The sequence below is a fragment of the Vombatus ursinus genome, unplaced genomic scaffold (genome assembly GCF_900497805.2).
Source record: "Vombatus ursinus unplaced genomic scaffold, bare-nosed wombat genome assembly UNPS02010219.1, whole genome shotgun sequence".
In the NCBI taxonomy this organism is placed as follows: Eukaryota; Metazoa; Chordata; class Mammalia; order Diprotodontia; family Vombatidae; genus Vombatus; species Vombatus ursinus.
The window spans coordinates 4,364,413-4,381,019 of record NW_020949997.1 but is presented as its reverse complement, the minus strand read 5'-3'; the positions used below and the strand labels follow the sequence as shown (position 1 = coordinate 4,381,019).

The window sequence follows — 16,607 nt, the reverse complement described above, 5'->3', positions numbered from 1 at the left end:
GCTTTTCCTCCTCCAAATCATTTTGTATAAAGTTTCTATTTGTCTATATTTGGGAATATGATCCAAATGTCCCCACCACCTCCCCAGACAGAATGTAAGCTCCTGGAGGGCAGAAACTCTCACTTTTGTATTTCTATTCAGAGCACAATGCCTGGTATGTAACAAGCAACTAATAAATGCCTGTGGATTGAATCAGGTGGCATCTATGCTATGTGCTTCAAAGGAATCTAAGGATCCTATGAGACAGATATGAGGAAGGAGTGCACATCTGACATGGGGGACCACCAGTACAAAAGGTATGGAGGTAAGAAATGAGATGTCACCTAAGAGATCAAACATATATGGGGTGTCCCAAAAATTTTCGTGCAGCTTTAAGTTAGCAAAGTTATAAAGTAGCAAATATAGCTCTTCGCTGTAGGTTATCCACTCCCATTCTATAACTGATGAGTTCTGGCTCCCAATAGACTGAGAAGAATTGAGGGGGGAAGAGGGTAATGGTTAACAGGGAGTTGAAACCCAAGATAAGTTAAGTGACATGAAAGCATTTAGCCACCAACTCTCAATGAGTTCAATCCCCAGGTAGGACAAACTACAACCCAAGATACTTTAAAAACAAAAACCTGGCACATGCAGTTGCTGAGACACTGTCAGTGACCTTTGGAATAATGCAGAAAACATAAATGGTGCTGCAGGGCAAATGTCATGTTTTGTTGTTGTTGGTTTTTTTTTTTTTAAGTTTGAAAGTGGATTATACAAACTATAGGCCAATGAGTCTGAATTTAAATCCTAGCAAAATCCTAGAATGTAATTATTAAAGGGATGGTTAGTAAACATCCAGAAATGTGTACTGCAATCATAAAGAAACAAGATGGCTTCATCAAGAACAGGTCAGTCCAACCTAACCTTGTTTCCTTTTTGATGTAGACAAACATCATTTCATCTGACCTTCCCAACAACCCTGCTGAAGAAAGTACCACTGATCTTATTTCCTTTTTACAGATAAGGAAACTGAAGTTCAGAGAAGTTAAAGGTTTTATCCACGGTCACATAGCCAGTAAGCATCACAGGCAAGTTTAGAACCCAGGTCTTCCGTGATTCCAAGTCAGACAACTTGACTATGGAGGGACGGAAGGGAAAATAAGCATTTCTACATTGCCTACTATGTGCTAGAGCCAGGGGTGTGGAACCTATGGTCTCAAAGCCACAGGTGGCCCTCTAGGTCCTCAAGTGCAGCCCTCTGACTGAGTCCACGTTTTACAGGACAAATCCTTTTACTGAGGGGATTTGTTCTGTGAAGTTTGGATTCAGTCAAAGGGCCACATGTGGCCTCGAGGCTGAAGGTTCCCCAGCCCCGTCACTGTACCAAGCACTTTTACAAACATTATCTCTGTGATACTCACAACAACCCTGTGAGGTAGATGCTATTACTGTTCCCATTATGTAGTTGAGGGAAATGAGGCAAACAGGTTAAGTGGCTTGGCCAAAATCACAGAGCTAAGTTAAGTGTCTGAGGCCGAATTTTAATTCCCATCTTCCTGACTTCAGGCCCACCACTCTGTTCACTGAGCCACCCGGATGCCTCTCCAGGATAAAGTTTACCTAGATTACAGCAAAACATGACAAAGATCTCATGATATCCTTGTGGACAACATAGAAAATAATGAGTTAGCTGATCAGTCGTTTTTCAGTCATGTCTAATTCTTCATGACCCCATCTGGGGTTTTCTTGGTAAAGACACTCGAGTGGTTTGCCATTTCCTCCTTCAGCTTATTTTACAGATGAGGAACTGAGGTAAACAGACTTGTCCAGGGTCACAAAGTTCGTAAGCATCTAAGGCCAGATCTGAACTCATGAAGATCAGTCTTCCTGATTTCTAACTCAGTGCTCTATCCACTGTACCACCTAGCCAGTGGTCTAGCTAATTGTCTGATTATGTAGATTTGGAACCAGCTGAAAGCCCAGACCCTAATAATTAAATGACACCTTGAAGGGGGGGGGTGTCTAGTGGAGTGCCCCAGGGATCTATAATTGTTTCTCTGTTGTCATTTAACCAGGTTAATAAAAAAAAATAATAATAAATAAAGACCTGAGGCATATTTATGACATTTCACTTCAACAAAGCTAGGAGAGATAGCTACAATACTGGATGACCGCACAAAGATTCAAAAACATCCTGACAACCTTGAATGTTGGGCCAGATTTACCAGAATGAAATCTACAAAGGATAAATGTGAAGTCTCACCCTTGATTTCAGAAAGTCAACTTCCCAAGTACAAAAAGGAGAGGCTTGCCTGGAGAGCAGTTTGCTGGATAAGATCTGAAAGTTTTCAGTGGATGACAAGTTCAATGTGAGTGAACAGTGGCATATACAGCAGCCAGAAAAGCTAATGTGACCTTAGGCTATAATCAGAAAGACAAAGAGACCAGCCAGGACTAAAGAGGAAATTGCCCTACTGTATTCTAGCCTAGTAAGTTCTCAGCCATAGAAGGAGGCAGGACTCATCCAATCTTCCCCAACTCCAACATGGAACAGTAGTCATTCCAACATATTCTGATGCTTCTCAATAAGGAACTGACATTTATATGGTGCTTCAAGGTTTAACAAGCACTTCACAAGTATTCTCGTGCTTGCTGTGTGATACAGCAGCCAAACTAGCTAACTCAGATCTAGGCTCGGTTAATAAAGGTATACATGTCAAGAGGTGGTAGACTTGCAGTACTCTGCCCTGGTTTAGCTCACATCTGGAGGCAAGGTGCAGAGTGGATAGAATAATGGACGTGGAGTCAGATGCCACCTCTGACAACCTTTACCATCTCTCTATGATCCTGGACAAGTCAACAGAATCTTTCTGAGGTTCAGTTTCCTCAAGTATAAAATAAAGGGATTGAATGAGATGGGCTCTAAGATTCTTTCCAGTTCTAAATCTATGATCCTAGGTTCAGATCTGGGAGCCAAACAAAATAGGTCTAAGCCATCCCCCCTAAATGACAGCCCTTCAAATACCTGACTACGGCTATCAATCACACTCTCCCAGGTCTTCTCTTTTTCAGTCTAGAAGACATTCTTAGTTCTTTCAATTAATCTTCATCTGGCAAGAACTCAAGTTCCTCCACCATCTTTGCAGCCTTCCTTTGGACACTCTCAAACTCATCAAAGTCCTTCCTAAAATGTGAGAAACTTCCTAAAAATGAGAGTTGTCCAAAGTGAAACAGGTTGCCCAAGGAGGTTATGTGCTCCCCATTACCAAAGTCCTTCCACAGAAGGATGGATAATCAATCAATCAAGGATGTTCAGTCAACTCAGTTGTGTCCAACTCTTTGTGACCCCATTTGGGATTTCCCTGGCAAAGGTACTACAGTGGTTTGCCATTTCCTTCTCCAGTGTATTAGAGTAGGGCAAACAGAGATTAAGTGACTTGCGCAGGGTCACACAGTTAGTAAGTGTCTGAGGCTGGATTTGAACTCTGGTTTTCCCAACTCCAGGCCCACAGCTCGATCCACTAAGCCATCTATTACCAGTTTACAAATGAGAAAACCAAGGCTGTGAGACGTTAAGCAACTTGCCCAAAATCACACCTAGACACCTAACCCCAAGGCTGGTATTCTGTCTACATTATCACTCAGTTTTTCTAACTATTATGGTAAGCTCCTTGAAGGCAGAGGCAATTTCACTTCTGTCTTTGTATCTCCAGCACATAGCACAGTGCCCTGAACATAGTAGACATTTAATAAATGTTTTTATTGAAGAGTCAGTTCATGGCTTATCTAGTTTTGAAATCTTTTCCCAAAATGTCATATAAATACATTGTCATAGACACCATATAATTAGAATCTATAATGCCTCATTAGTGATACCAATCAACACGATCATATCTTACATTCTGAGAACCTTAAGAATTCAAAGAGACCTTACTTTAGGTCTAGACTAGCTGCTACTCAATGAAGGAGGACTCCCTTCAATATTTCTGACAGGTGATAACCCAGCCTCCAGTAATATAGAATTCTCTCATAGAATAGCTCTTTTTCCACTTTTTTTCCTAACAGTTCTAGTAATGACACATTTCTTTATACTTCTATATATTGATAAATCTGTGATCTAATTGGTATGGGTACCCCCTCATTCTGTGTAATGCTGGTCCATGCCCTTCACAGTGCATCCAATATGCTAGGGGAGTTCTAGACATGCAAGCCTTCCATCAGTCATCCTTGTCTCTTACTACATGACCATCTCACTTACTTTTCTAGTTATTCATCTCTCTGATGATCTACTTTAAGCCTTTTTTCCCTTATACTGAGAGGAAATTTACTTTATGTCAGCATCCCCCCATTGGTCCTAACCTCATCCTCTGGAGCTCTTCCAGCTCTGACAGCCTACAATTCTGAGTCTTCTTCTACAAGACAATCTACCAAATACATGAAGTTAATCACCAACTCCTTTTCTTCTAGACGTTCCCAGCGCTTCTAACCTTTTCTCATGTGTCAGACTTCTTGTCCTCTGGACTTTGTTCATTTTCTTCTTAAAATATGTATCCCAGAATTCAACACAATAAACCAGGTGTAGGATGACCAAAATAAGAATGCCATATGACTATTATTTCTCGTGATCTAGACATGAGCATTTCTCTCAGATCTATGCCACATGAATTGGATATATTCTGTTTAGGTCTGCTCAATTCCATCTTCTTGATTTTGACCCAGGATTCCATTCTACAGGGATCACTTTGCATCTTGATTCAGTCATCCAACACATCAACCATCTCCAAGATGTCATTAACTAGCCTTTTCAACCTTCTGTCTACTGTGCCAATCTGGTAAGCAGAACTTTTTTCAGGGAGTTAGTGATAAAACTGTCAAACAAGAAAGGACCAGAGACAGAGTCCCATCACACTCTGCCAGAGACACACCACTCTTTCCTGACATAGAGTTGTTAATCAACATTCTTTTGAGTATATTTTACTGAATTCCTCTAATAAAGATATCACCAACTTATTGGCATCATGATATTCTTCAAAAATAAGTCTTTGGGGGTGGGCAATAGGCAATGGGGTTAAATGACAAGTGTCAAGTGTCTGAGGGTGGATTTGAACTCAGGTCCTCATGACTCTACCCACTGCGCCACCTAGCTGCCCCCAAAAGTAAGTTTTTTTGAAGAGCCATATTATGTTTTATATTTTTTTCAATCAATGCCAGCGAAATTTTTTTTATCAAGCTATACTGACATACTTTTTTTTTGTTTTTCTGTTTAATTTATACAAGATAATATGATAATAAAGCCAAATCAATTAGTGATTGACTCTAAAAGGCCCTAATTATAACGTGCATGTGCTACCTAGGAATTAAATGGAGGATTCTAGGAGATAATAGATCCTTCTCCATGAAGTTATTAGATTAACTAATTGTCACCTTGAAAAGCAGAAGAATCTGGGCCTCAGTCCATGAGATATGAACAAGAGGGAACATAGGTAAGAAGGAAGCCAAGGGGGAGAGGGAAGAGGGAACATATGTAAATAGAGTCAACAACTAAGAAGGGGCCCAAGTATAACAACCTAATGATGGTAGGACGGATAAAAGCTCCAGGCCTAAGACTTTACTTGCCTATTACACTGGCAATCCATTGCTCAAAGTAATTCATTTCCCTGTCAATGTGATGAATCAGCATATAGCTACTAACTCCTATATTTGGTTTAACTAAAAGAGCCAAAGAAAAACTTAAGAAGCTATACATTAAAAAAAAAACTATAAATAGTTAATGCACAGATGCTGATCCTGACCTAAGGATACTATCAGCTGGCCCACATGTATTTAGTCATCTTTATGACTAAAAACATGACTTTGTCAAATACCTCGTTAAAATCAAAATGCTAAGTCTCTCCCCTAATTTATCAATTTAATGAGGCCCTTGAAAACTTTTAAAAGAAATGAGGTTAGTGTAGCATTGATTTGTTCTTAATGAACCCATGTTGGTTCCTAGTAATCTATCTTTATACTCTGTCTCTATAACTGTTAGTGTATTTTTAACTAAAGTAATTAACAAAAGGTATTCTGATGAAAATGTTTAAAAACCCAATTTTCAAAATTCTAGTTTTTTCTGCCTTACATATGGCAGCATGAACAATGTGTCTCTATCTAATCACTTTGACCTGTAGGGTACTTGGGAGATGATGATATCAGTTCCAGAGCCATGGCAAAGATTTTGATTCTCTAGACAGCCATGGCAATTCCACACTAAACTAGCCTGATTACAAACCAGAATTAACCTGGTTTCCTGAAAGTCTTTCAGACCAGAAATAACCTGGGGTTAAATCAGATATCCTGAAGAAACTCTGAATCTTTATGTAATTGTATATATCTTACCCTGTAACTGAAACAGTTTCTCAGGGATATAGAGAGATGGCCATACAATCATCCTTCCTGATTTCACTCTTTCATCCTAGAAGGGGCGAGAGGTGCATTTCACACCTTGTGACCACTGCCTGGGAATGTAATGCAAAGCAATCTGGACACACCAAGCAACTGAATGACATCAGAGTCAGTATATGACAAGATTCATTTATATTAGCATGTGAAAGAAAAAATGGGGGTAACCTCAAAACACAAGAGGTATCCTTTAAAATGCAAAGTGCAGGTCAAATCTCCCCAGAATGATCACTTCAATGGAAAATTCCAAACCAAAAACATTACAAAAATCTCAGCCAATGGCTCAGAATTAGTGTTCCATTGATCTGGTTCCAACAAATCAATCCTACACAATCAATATCTCTTTCTCTCCCCCTTCTTCTTTCCTCCCTTTCTCTTCCTCTCCTTCTTCGTCTCCCTCTCTGGCCAGTTTTCAAAATGTTACTTTTCTGCTAAAGAACTTCTAATGTCCTCCCATTGCCTACCAGATAACGTAAATAAAACTTAACCCAACATTCAACACCCTCTATGATGCAGCTTCAACCTACCTTTCCAATCTTGTTTCCCATCATTCCCCAACAAGGTAGCTAGGTGGCACAGTGGTTAGGGCACTGGACCTGGAGTCAGGAAGACCTAAAGTCAAAACTGTCCTCAGGCACTTACTAGTAGAATCATTGAATCCTTCTCTTAGAAATAATCCACCCCACCCTGTTCACTTTACAGATATGGAAATTGAGTCCCAGGGTGCAATGTGACCCAAACTAGACTGTAAGCTCATGGAGGGTAAGGTCCTTGTCTTCTTCCTTTGCATCTCTGACGACACCTAGGAAGAATAGCTTTAAAAATAGCAGACACCCAAACAGGAATGAAAATCCCTTAACAGTGAATAATCCAGTAGGACTTATATTTCTTGCCATCCACGTAATACTTTTTTCGTAATAGTGAGTAACATATGACTGTGGGAAGGAGTTCTCACTTGATAATTCACGGTCCTTGCCCTCAGAAAGAAAAGAGGATTAGTAGCCACAGCTTCATATCCAACCCCATAACAGTATAGCATGTTGCTCATCCTGCAACTCTGCAATCTTTTCACACAACACATCCCCCCCAAACCCTCAACTCTCCGATGTTGCAAGTTGAGACTGCAGGAAGCAACTAAGCAATGCTAAATCAACCTAGTGAAGGGTTGGCAGAGCTTGGGCCACAGGAAGGACAGTCCCCCTCTGTCTGTGTGTTAAGCCACTGGTCACCCCAATCCCAGATCATAAGCAAACAGTGTGGAACAGGAAGGACACCGGCTCTGGAGAGAACCCAGTGTTTCCTAGACCTAGGATTCCTTCCCACGCCTTCAATCTAGGTGGGGTGCCAAGTCCAATAGAGGAATCTCAAATCTTAAAAAGAGGATAAAGGAAAAAACTCAATATGCCTTAACTACAAGTCTTTAGTGAATTTAGTGAATTAGGTTCCCACTCTACTAATCCCATAGATCACATATGAGTGGGTATGTACACATATAAATGTGTGTATATGTTATATAAGTATGTGTACATATACACATACATATACACACACCCATGCACATACGCAGAGACATATGTATACACATACATATACTGATATAACTTAGTCTACTCACACCATTCCCTCACTGGATACCTTCAAGATCAAAGACCAAAAGGAACAAGGATTACATAGAGTATAACTTCTTTTTTTCCCCACCAACTTTTGCCTTTGACCAAGTCCCTTCCTGTCCCCAAATCTCCAAATTCCACTTCCCCTTTCATCTTCAAGACAGGGTCAAACGGAACCATTCTCACTGGTCTGCAAGCATACATTAAGAATTTTGGGGGGCAGCTAGGTGACACAGTGGATAGAAGCCCTGAAGTCAGGAGGACCTGAGTTCAAATCCAGCCTCAGATCAAACACTTGACACACTAGCTGTGTGACCCTGGACAAGTCACTTAACCTCAACTGCCTAAAAATTAAAAAACAAAAAGGAAAAAAAAAGAATTTTGGGATGCTGAGGACTCAGCGAAGATCACCTAAAGCCAATCTACTTCCAAACACATAACTCAACTTACTCCCAGGAAAGCCCAACTCCTATTGCAGTTGCTGACCTTCCTGACCCTAGGTTCCCCTCCTTTCCAACTTAACCTTCCTACTCTTACCTCACCCCATGTCTCAGCCAGGTGTATCTTTTGGGAGCTGACACAGAGCCTTGGACTGGAGCTAAGGGCAATGGAGTCATGCAAGGTGGAATCTGGTCCTGGTGAGTTTTGAGTTGGGTTGGACTATCCCACATAGCTCATTCCCTTCTAGGGCTCATCTACTACTCATATGGTTTAAATGCCACTCAAAAATCGACATCTGCAATTCTGTCTTCTCACCAAGCTGACATCTCCTAGTGCCTAATAAACATTTCTCTCCATATAGATGCTTTGCCAAACAGCTGAAACTTCTAAAACTAAAGTCAATCATGCCTCCCCCAAATAGACATATCTTCCTAATTTCCCCACTACCACCAAAAGTAACTCCACCTTCTTGGTCTCCCAAGTTTGAAACCAATTTCTACTCATGTTTGTTCTCTGCCCTGCCCCCAACATTGTTACCATTTTCTCTTGCCATTAATATCTCAAATTCACCCTTTATTTTCCATTTCTACAATCTTCACCCTAGTCCAAGGCTTTATCATCTTATATCCAGAATATTACAATAGCCTCCATCCTTCTTGGTTGCTTCCAAGATCTTGCTGCTTTAATTGGTCCTAAAAGCAATACAAGAATCAATGATTCTTCCAATGCAGGAAGATCCTCTGTCAAGGCAGATGGTAACCCCTTTTTGCCCTCAAAGATACTTCATGACTTGTCACAAATTTTAAAAATTACATCCTCCTATTGTCAACTGGTATTGAGCCTCCCCAAACGTAGCTGGCCTTTGGGTGACAGGTATACAGTCTGTCATTGGGCAGTACTTTCCAGTTTAGTAGTACCACCCAGAACTTAAATTCCTCCCCTAGTAAAGCCTTCAAGAATCCAGGGTCACCTCCCAGCCACAATGAAGCATCAGAGGTCTTCAGTGGAATGTCCTACAAACAACTCCTATTTAAAAAAAAAATTTCTTTAAATGAGCCAGAGTTCAGAAGCTAGGACAAGAGTCAGGAAGATGTAAGTTCAAACCCAGCTTCAGACACTTCCTATGTGACTCTGGGCAAGTCACTTAAGTTGTCTGCCTTGGTTTCCTCATACATAAAATGGGAATAATAATATTTCCTATTCCCCAGGGTTGTTATGATAATCAAATGAGATAATATTTGTAAAGCACTCAGCACAGTGTCTGACACATAGCAGATGCTATATAAATGCTTATTCCTCTTATACTTGGTCCCATATATTGCACAACCTTCAATGGCTCATTGTTACTACAGAGTTCAACATCTCAGTCTGGCATTCAAGGACCTTCTCAATCTAGTGTCAAAGTACTTCATCAACAGGCACCCTCTGATACAGCCAAGGTGGTCTCTTCACCAGTCACCCAAAGAAGCCGTGTTTTATTTCCACCTGCACAAGACCCATCCACGCCAAGAACAACCTCTTCCCTACACCTACTGAAATCTCACTTATCCTTAAGGACCCAGCTTACATCTCACCTACTTCAAGCCTCTTGTCACTCTTAACATTCTATTTTGCATTAGTTACTTAATTTATACTTTTATTGATTTAGATCTGGAAGGGGAGAGATCACATACATAGGTGCTATATTCACTTATTATAAGTTACATGAAGGCTAGGAACTTGTCTTATGTATATTGGTGTCTCCCACCAATGCCTAGGATGTAGTATTCTGTATACAGTAGGTACCTATTTTTGCTGAATTCAAAAATTTGTTTAACTGCTGGAAAACAGAGGCATTACTTGACAATTTTTTTTTTACCTATAAAGATCAATCACTTCCTTTAACTGCTACTGCACATATGTTGGCAGCAATGTTTTAGCATTTAATTATAGTGCCAGTTAGTGCTAATTAACTGCTTTACCTATTGTCTCCCCAATAAGATTACAAGCTCCTCAAGTATTGGAACTATGCCTTAATACTGCTTTTGAACCCTCCACCTGTTAAATAAATGAATGGACCTTCTATTCTTTCCATGAGGCCTTTCCTAATCCTCTCCCCCCAGTCGCTAGTGCTTCCCCCCACAATTACTTTCTATTTAATACTTTGTATTTTCTATACTCCTATATGTGCACCTGTCCTTCCCCCAAAAGAATGCAAATGCACTGAAAGCAAAAACTTTAATTTTTATCATTGTATCCTCCAAGCCTAATACATGCTGGGCACTGATTAGGTGCTTAATAAATGCATGCTTAAGAAATGCTTGTTGATGAAAAGGCAAATGTGTTTACCATCTCCTCCATCTATCTGGTCTCCCAGTCTGTGTACCTTTCAAAACTCACCTCCTCCTGGAAATCTTCTTGGTAAAACCCACCCCACTATTATTTTTTTAAAATTTCCTTAACAGTTATTTATGCATTCAGCACTTGTAGTGTCTTGTAAATGAGACTATTCATAAAGCCCTTAGCACAGTGCCTGGCGCATAGTAGGCTCTTAATAAATGCCCATTCCCTAGTCTCCCTCAACCAGAGTGTACACTCCTAAACGTTGAGATTTTTAATCCTTTTTTGGTATTCCCACAGGGCCTAACACATAGTAGGCACTTTATAAATATTGGAGCAGAGCGGGCTTGTTCAGAACCTGAAGTTGTAAATTCCTTGACAATAGGAACCAGGCCTTCCATTTCCCCTACCCAGAACTCTGCCCAGAGTATGCTCTCAGGAGTGTCTATTTGCACAGTGTGCTTAATAAATGCTTTATCTATTCAGGACCTATAGATGACGGACTGAAGGAGTGGACTTTTTGCTCTTTTCCAGAAAGCGGTGGGCAGCACTGTAACCTCGGTGCCTTAGTGGTCTAATATCATGGGAATGTGCCCGGCCTGCCCGGTCAAAACGTTCCCCGCCCACTTGGAGCGGGGGTTAGCTGGTCTAAACTGCCTGCTCCTGCAGGGAAAACAGCGAGACTCGCACACACTCCGCACTCCCTCCACCCACCCTTCACCACATTCAGAGCCAATCCCAAGGTGAAGGAGTTAAAAACCTCCAACTCGGAGGGTCTCCCCCTATAAGGGAGCGGAGGCGAATTCTGCGGTTCCAATCATGTTTCCACCGCACAAACTCCCTTCTCCCAGGCCCCCACCGGGCCGGCCAATAACTCTCCGGAGAGTCGAGGCGCCGGGGAGGAAGAAGAAAACCGTGCACGACTGGAGGGGAGCGCGGCGAAGGGGCGAGGGGGGGCGGGGAGGGGACCCCGAGCCGAGGAGAAGGGCGGGAGAGGAGGGTGGGACCGGCGACGGGAGGCATCCAGAAGCCAGGCTCCGGAGGGTGGGTGGGTGGAGATTGAAAGCAGCGGGCGGGAGGAGCGAGCGCTGCGCCGGGGGCCGGGGGTAGCGGAGGCACAAGGCGCCCTTGAACGCCAGCCGTCGGGGGTGGGGGTAGAAAAGGGGCGCAAAGTTAGGGAGGAGGGGGAGAAGGGGAGGAGGGGGGAGGGGGAGGAGGGGGTCGGGGAGCAAAGAGAGATAAGCAGGGGACGGAGCAGCGGGCATGCACCCCCCCCCACCTCTCCGCCCGTCGGGTGCACTGCCGCATCGCCCCCCCTTCACCGCCAGCCCAGCCCCGACCCCCGCGCCCGCCGGCCCCTGCCCCAGCCACGCCGGGCCCGCGTCCCTCCCGGGGTCCTGCGGGCGTGGGAAGTTACCGCGCTGCTCGCCTCGCTCGTCCAGCGCCGCCGGCCCGGCCCCGCGCAGCCCGCCCGCCTTGGCTCCGTGCGCGCCCACCTGGCCAGCCTTTCCCCGGGACACAGCGCTCACGTACGCGGCCGCGGCCACAACCCGGCCCGGATTTCCCGCCCCGGGAAGGGAGCGGACGGGAGACACACCCCCAACCCACCCCTCTCCCCCTCCCCGCTCCCCGCTCCCCAGCCTTCCTCCTCCTCCTACTTCTCCTCCTCCTCCTCCCCGCCCCGCGCGAGCCAGATCCACGCCTCCTCCCTCCGGACACGCACGCACGCTGTTGGCGGCTCGTCCACACGTCCCCCCGAGCAGCTCCGGGCTTCGGCCCCGGGTACACAGCGGGTGCTCAATAAGTGCTGGCTCTCCCGGCTCTTCCTGCACATGCGCCGCACGCTCGGCTTCGGCCCCCTCCCCTCCCCCCCCCCCCCCCCCCCCCCTTCTGCTGAAACATAAGCCCAAACCTGCCCGCACTGGGAGCCAAAACTCGGAAGGAGGCGTGCTCGTTTGCCGAACCCCCTAACCGAAGCAAAGTGTTGGGTTGTTGTTTTTTGGCTGAATCACAAACCCGACCAAAGTTGGTTGTCTAGTTTTGTGTTTAAAAAAGAAAAGAAAAGAATAATAATGGTCGTGCTTAGGCGTTTCCTTCCCCGAGTATGGGGCCGAGGCTCAGGGCCAGGACGAAAGCCAGAAACTCTGTGTCTCGGATGGGAGAGGGGCCCAGGCCACCGGGCTGGACCTGGGCTGGTGGCCAGCTGCGGGGGGGAGGGGTGATCGGGGAGGCGGGGGTGGCTGGAAGGCTAACCAGCCTCTTGCTTTCCTCTCTTCTCATCTCTCCCCAGCAGAATCAGGCCGGATTGACTTGTTTGCACTTTCCAGGGAGGTTCCTTAGCGTTCCTAGAACCGATAAGGGAGGGGAAAGGGAGCCCTTTCATAACACAACATTGGCTCCTCTCACCACCATCGGGGGAAACGTGTGATGGTGGGGACGTTTGTGACCTAGCGAGAATTGATGACACGACGCAGAAGTAACTGTTCGATTCTCCGTTTGGTAGAGACCAGACCAGACCAAACTGAGTTGGGGTTCCCTGGGTGCCCAGGTGAATACCTAAATAAAAACAAGTCATTCATTACAATTAACAGAATAACTACCACCACCCTTTAAGAACAGTTGGCAAAAATTCTGGAACATTCTTTATACGTAAACCATTTAGTTCAGTGTTTTGCATGTTATTTTTCTTGCCCTTTTTTTTTTTTGGAAGTAACACACTGGCTGTGTTTGCTCACTTAGCCTTTCTCAGTGCCCTACGAAACTATGGGAGACTAAACCGCAGATGAGCCGCTTCTCTATTAGGGGAGTAAATTTCCATATCTGGGCTTCCCAAGTGGTAGTCACAGGTCCAGACCAAAAAGAAAAAGGAAAAACATGGATACAACCTAAACTCCTAAGGAACATTTCTTATCATTAAGCAAATTACTAGTTAGCTGTCTCGGTGTGGGGTTTTTTTTCTGTCACCAGAGAATCAGTGCAAACTTAAAGACATCTTCCTGAATAAACAAATGCTTACCGTAAGTGTTATATAATTCATCTTATATTAATTTAGAAATATTTCCATTACTTGACCAAAATATAGAATTGAGAGGCCACTCTAGTGGACATAGACTTGGAGTCAGGAATTTGTTCAGTCCTGTCCCTGGACCATATCACACCAATACTGTCCGTGGGGTTTTCCTGGCAAAGATGCTGGAGTGGTTTGCCATTTCCTTCTCCAGTGGATTAAGGCACACAGAGGTTAAGTGACTTCCCCAGGGTTACATAGCTAGTTAAGGTCACATTTGAGCTCAGGTCTTCCTGACTCCAGACTCAGTGTTCTATCCACTGAGCCACCTAGCTCCTTCATCAATCAGGAATAACTAATTCAAATCCTTCATCTGGCACATACTAGATGAAGGACCATGGACAAGTCACTTAACCTCTCAGTTGTTCAGTCATTTCAGTCATGTCTGATTCTTCGTGACCCCATTTGGTGTTTTCTTGGCAAAGATACTTGGAATGGTTTGCCATTTCCTTCTCCAACTCATTTTACGGATGAGGAACTAAGGCACACAGGTTAAGTGACTTAACCCAAGGTCATGCAGCTAGTAAGTGTATGAGGCCAGATTCGAACTCAGGAAAATGAGTCTTCGTGATTCGACTATGTTCCACCAGACAACTCTCTAAGACTAAATCAGAGAAATTGCTGCTCTGAATCAGGGAATTCTAGTCTACACCAATTAAATAACAGTTCCAAACTGCATATACCTCCTTTATGTCCCCCTCCCCCAATAGAACTGAAGTTATTTTTATTATTTAGCATTCAAATATTTTATTTTATTGAATATTTGCATTTTAGGTTCTTTGTTCTCAAATTTTCCTTAAGTCAGTTACCAAGTATTTTTCCAGTTGGTATTAAGAGATCTGCACTCTGCTAGGTGCCAGGAGGATACAGAAGAAGTATGACACATTCTCAATATTCATGGATCTTCCCTGTCTAGCTGAAGAGAGGAGACTAACACATATGTAACAATTAAAGTATAATCCAAAAGACTGCACAGTTAAGTGCTAAATTGTGTGGTTAAAGACTCTAAATGCTAAAGCAATTCAGAGAAAAGGAAGCTTAATCACTACTGGGTTGGCCAGAGGATGAAGGACCACAGCTAGGCCATAAAGAAGGTATTTAATCTTACCACTACATAAGTGGGAATGGATATGTACAAACAGTTTTTATAATTGCAAACTATCAGCGACCATGAAATATTACTCTAAATCATTAATAATGAAAGAAAAGCCCATTAAAACAACACTGAGGTTTCAACCAATATGCAAATCAAGCAAGATGACAAAAGATGAAAATATTATTGGAGAGGATCCAGGATGACAGGCACACCAATGAATGTGATGTTGTGGTACCGCTGTGAATTGGTACAGCCATTATATAAAACAATTTGGAAATGTGTAAAACAAGTACCTAATAAAGTAATAATCAATCAAAAAACATCATGAAGATTAAATCACAGGGTCAGGCCCTGTGCTAGATTGGAACTGGGTTAACAAACACAAATTTAAATTGTTCCTGTCAGCAAAAAGCTCACATTCTATCCAAGGAAATGATACTTACTCATCATAAGTAGATACAAAATATAAAGTAATTGGGGAAGGGGCTACTAACAGCTTGGAGAGGGAAGTATCAGGAAAGGCCCCATTTCCATTATTTTAGCACTTGATAGCACTTGACTTGAGCTTTGTAGAAAGTTAGGGATGCTACGAGATGGAGGTGAGGAGTGTCTTCCAACCCTGGGGAAACAGTTTGTGCAAATGTATGGAGATAAGAGACAGAATGTCATGTTCTCAAAGCAACACTGAGCCAGTCTGGCCCAAATACAGAATGAGGGAAGGGGACTAAAGTATATGGATTAAGTCCAGAAGGGGAGTCTGAAACCAGGTCGTAAAGGGTTTCAAATGTCCAAAAGATGAATCTATATTTGATCCTGGAAGCAACAGAGAACCACTGTAGCTTCCTGAGTGACATGGTCAGACCTTTGTTTTAGGAAATCACTTGGGCAGATGAATTAGAGAGGGTAGTGACTGAAGGCAAGGAGTTGTTGTTGTCATTTTCAGTCATATCTGACTCTTTGTGACCCCATTTGGGGTTTTCTTGGCAAAGATACTAGAGAGGTTTTGCTATTTCCTTCTCCAGCTCATTTTACAGATGAGGAAACTGAGGCAAACAAGGTTACGGGCTACTTGCCCAGAGTCACACAGCTAGTAAGTATCTGAGAGATTGGATTTGAACTCAGGTCTTCCTGAGTCCAGGCACAGCACTCTTATCTTACCCACTGTGCCACCTAGGTGCCCCTGAAGGCAAGGAGACCAATTAGGAAATGCACACTCCGTTGTTTTGTTTTGGGTTTTTTTTTTTCCTGAGACATAAGAACTATGGGTATGGAATATTCCATATGTTGTCAAACATTCGCTGTGTCAGCCAATTTCATTTAACTTTTTCTTTGTTAAAAGGAAGGCACATTGAAGGTCAGAGGGGAGGAAGAATATATCCAAAAATGATTGTAATATGAAAACAAAAGGAAATAATAAAACTTTCTTTAAGAAGAAGGCATTTAATCTTGTAAACGGACTTTCATGCCTGTCTGTCAATGATTTTTTTCTTACATAAAATTTAACAGAGGAAAAATAAAATCTAGTGAGCCAGTTTGAACTGGTCACAAAATGTATAAATTTCAAAACTCACAGTTTCTTTAATCATGTCCACACGGATAGCTAGCTAACTATACCTAGTTATTTTTGTGCCAGAACAAAATTCAGTTGGAGTAAGTA

General features: G+C 43.0%; 1 protein-coding gene across 2 annotated transcripts in view; it reads right to left on the bottom strand.

Annotated features, from left to right (window-relative positions):
* ZNF395 (zinc finger protein 395) overlaps window positions 1-12,228 on the bottom strand; it is a 73,977-nt gene extending 61,749 nt beyond the window's left edge. For both annotated transcript variants that reach the window (XM_027853934.1, XM_027853935.1), the window contains exon 1: window positions 12,205-12,228. The gene's annotated coding sequence lies outside the window, so the exon portion shown is untranslated. The remainder of the gene's footprint in view (window positions 1-12,204) is intronic.
* Between the last annotated feature and the right edge of the window lie 4,379 nt (window positions 12,229-16,607).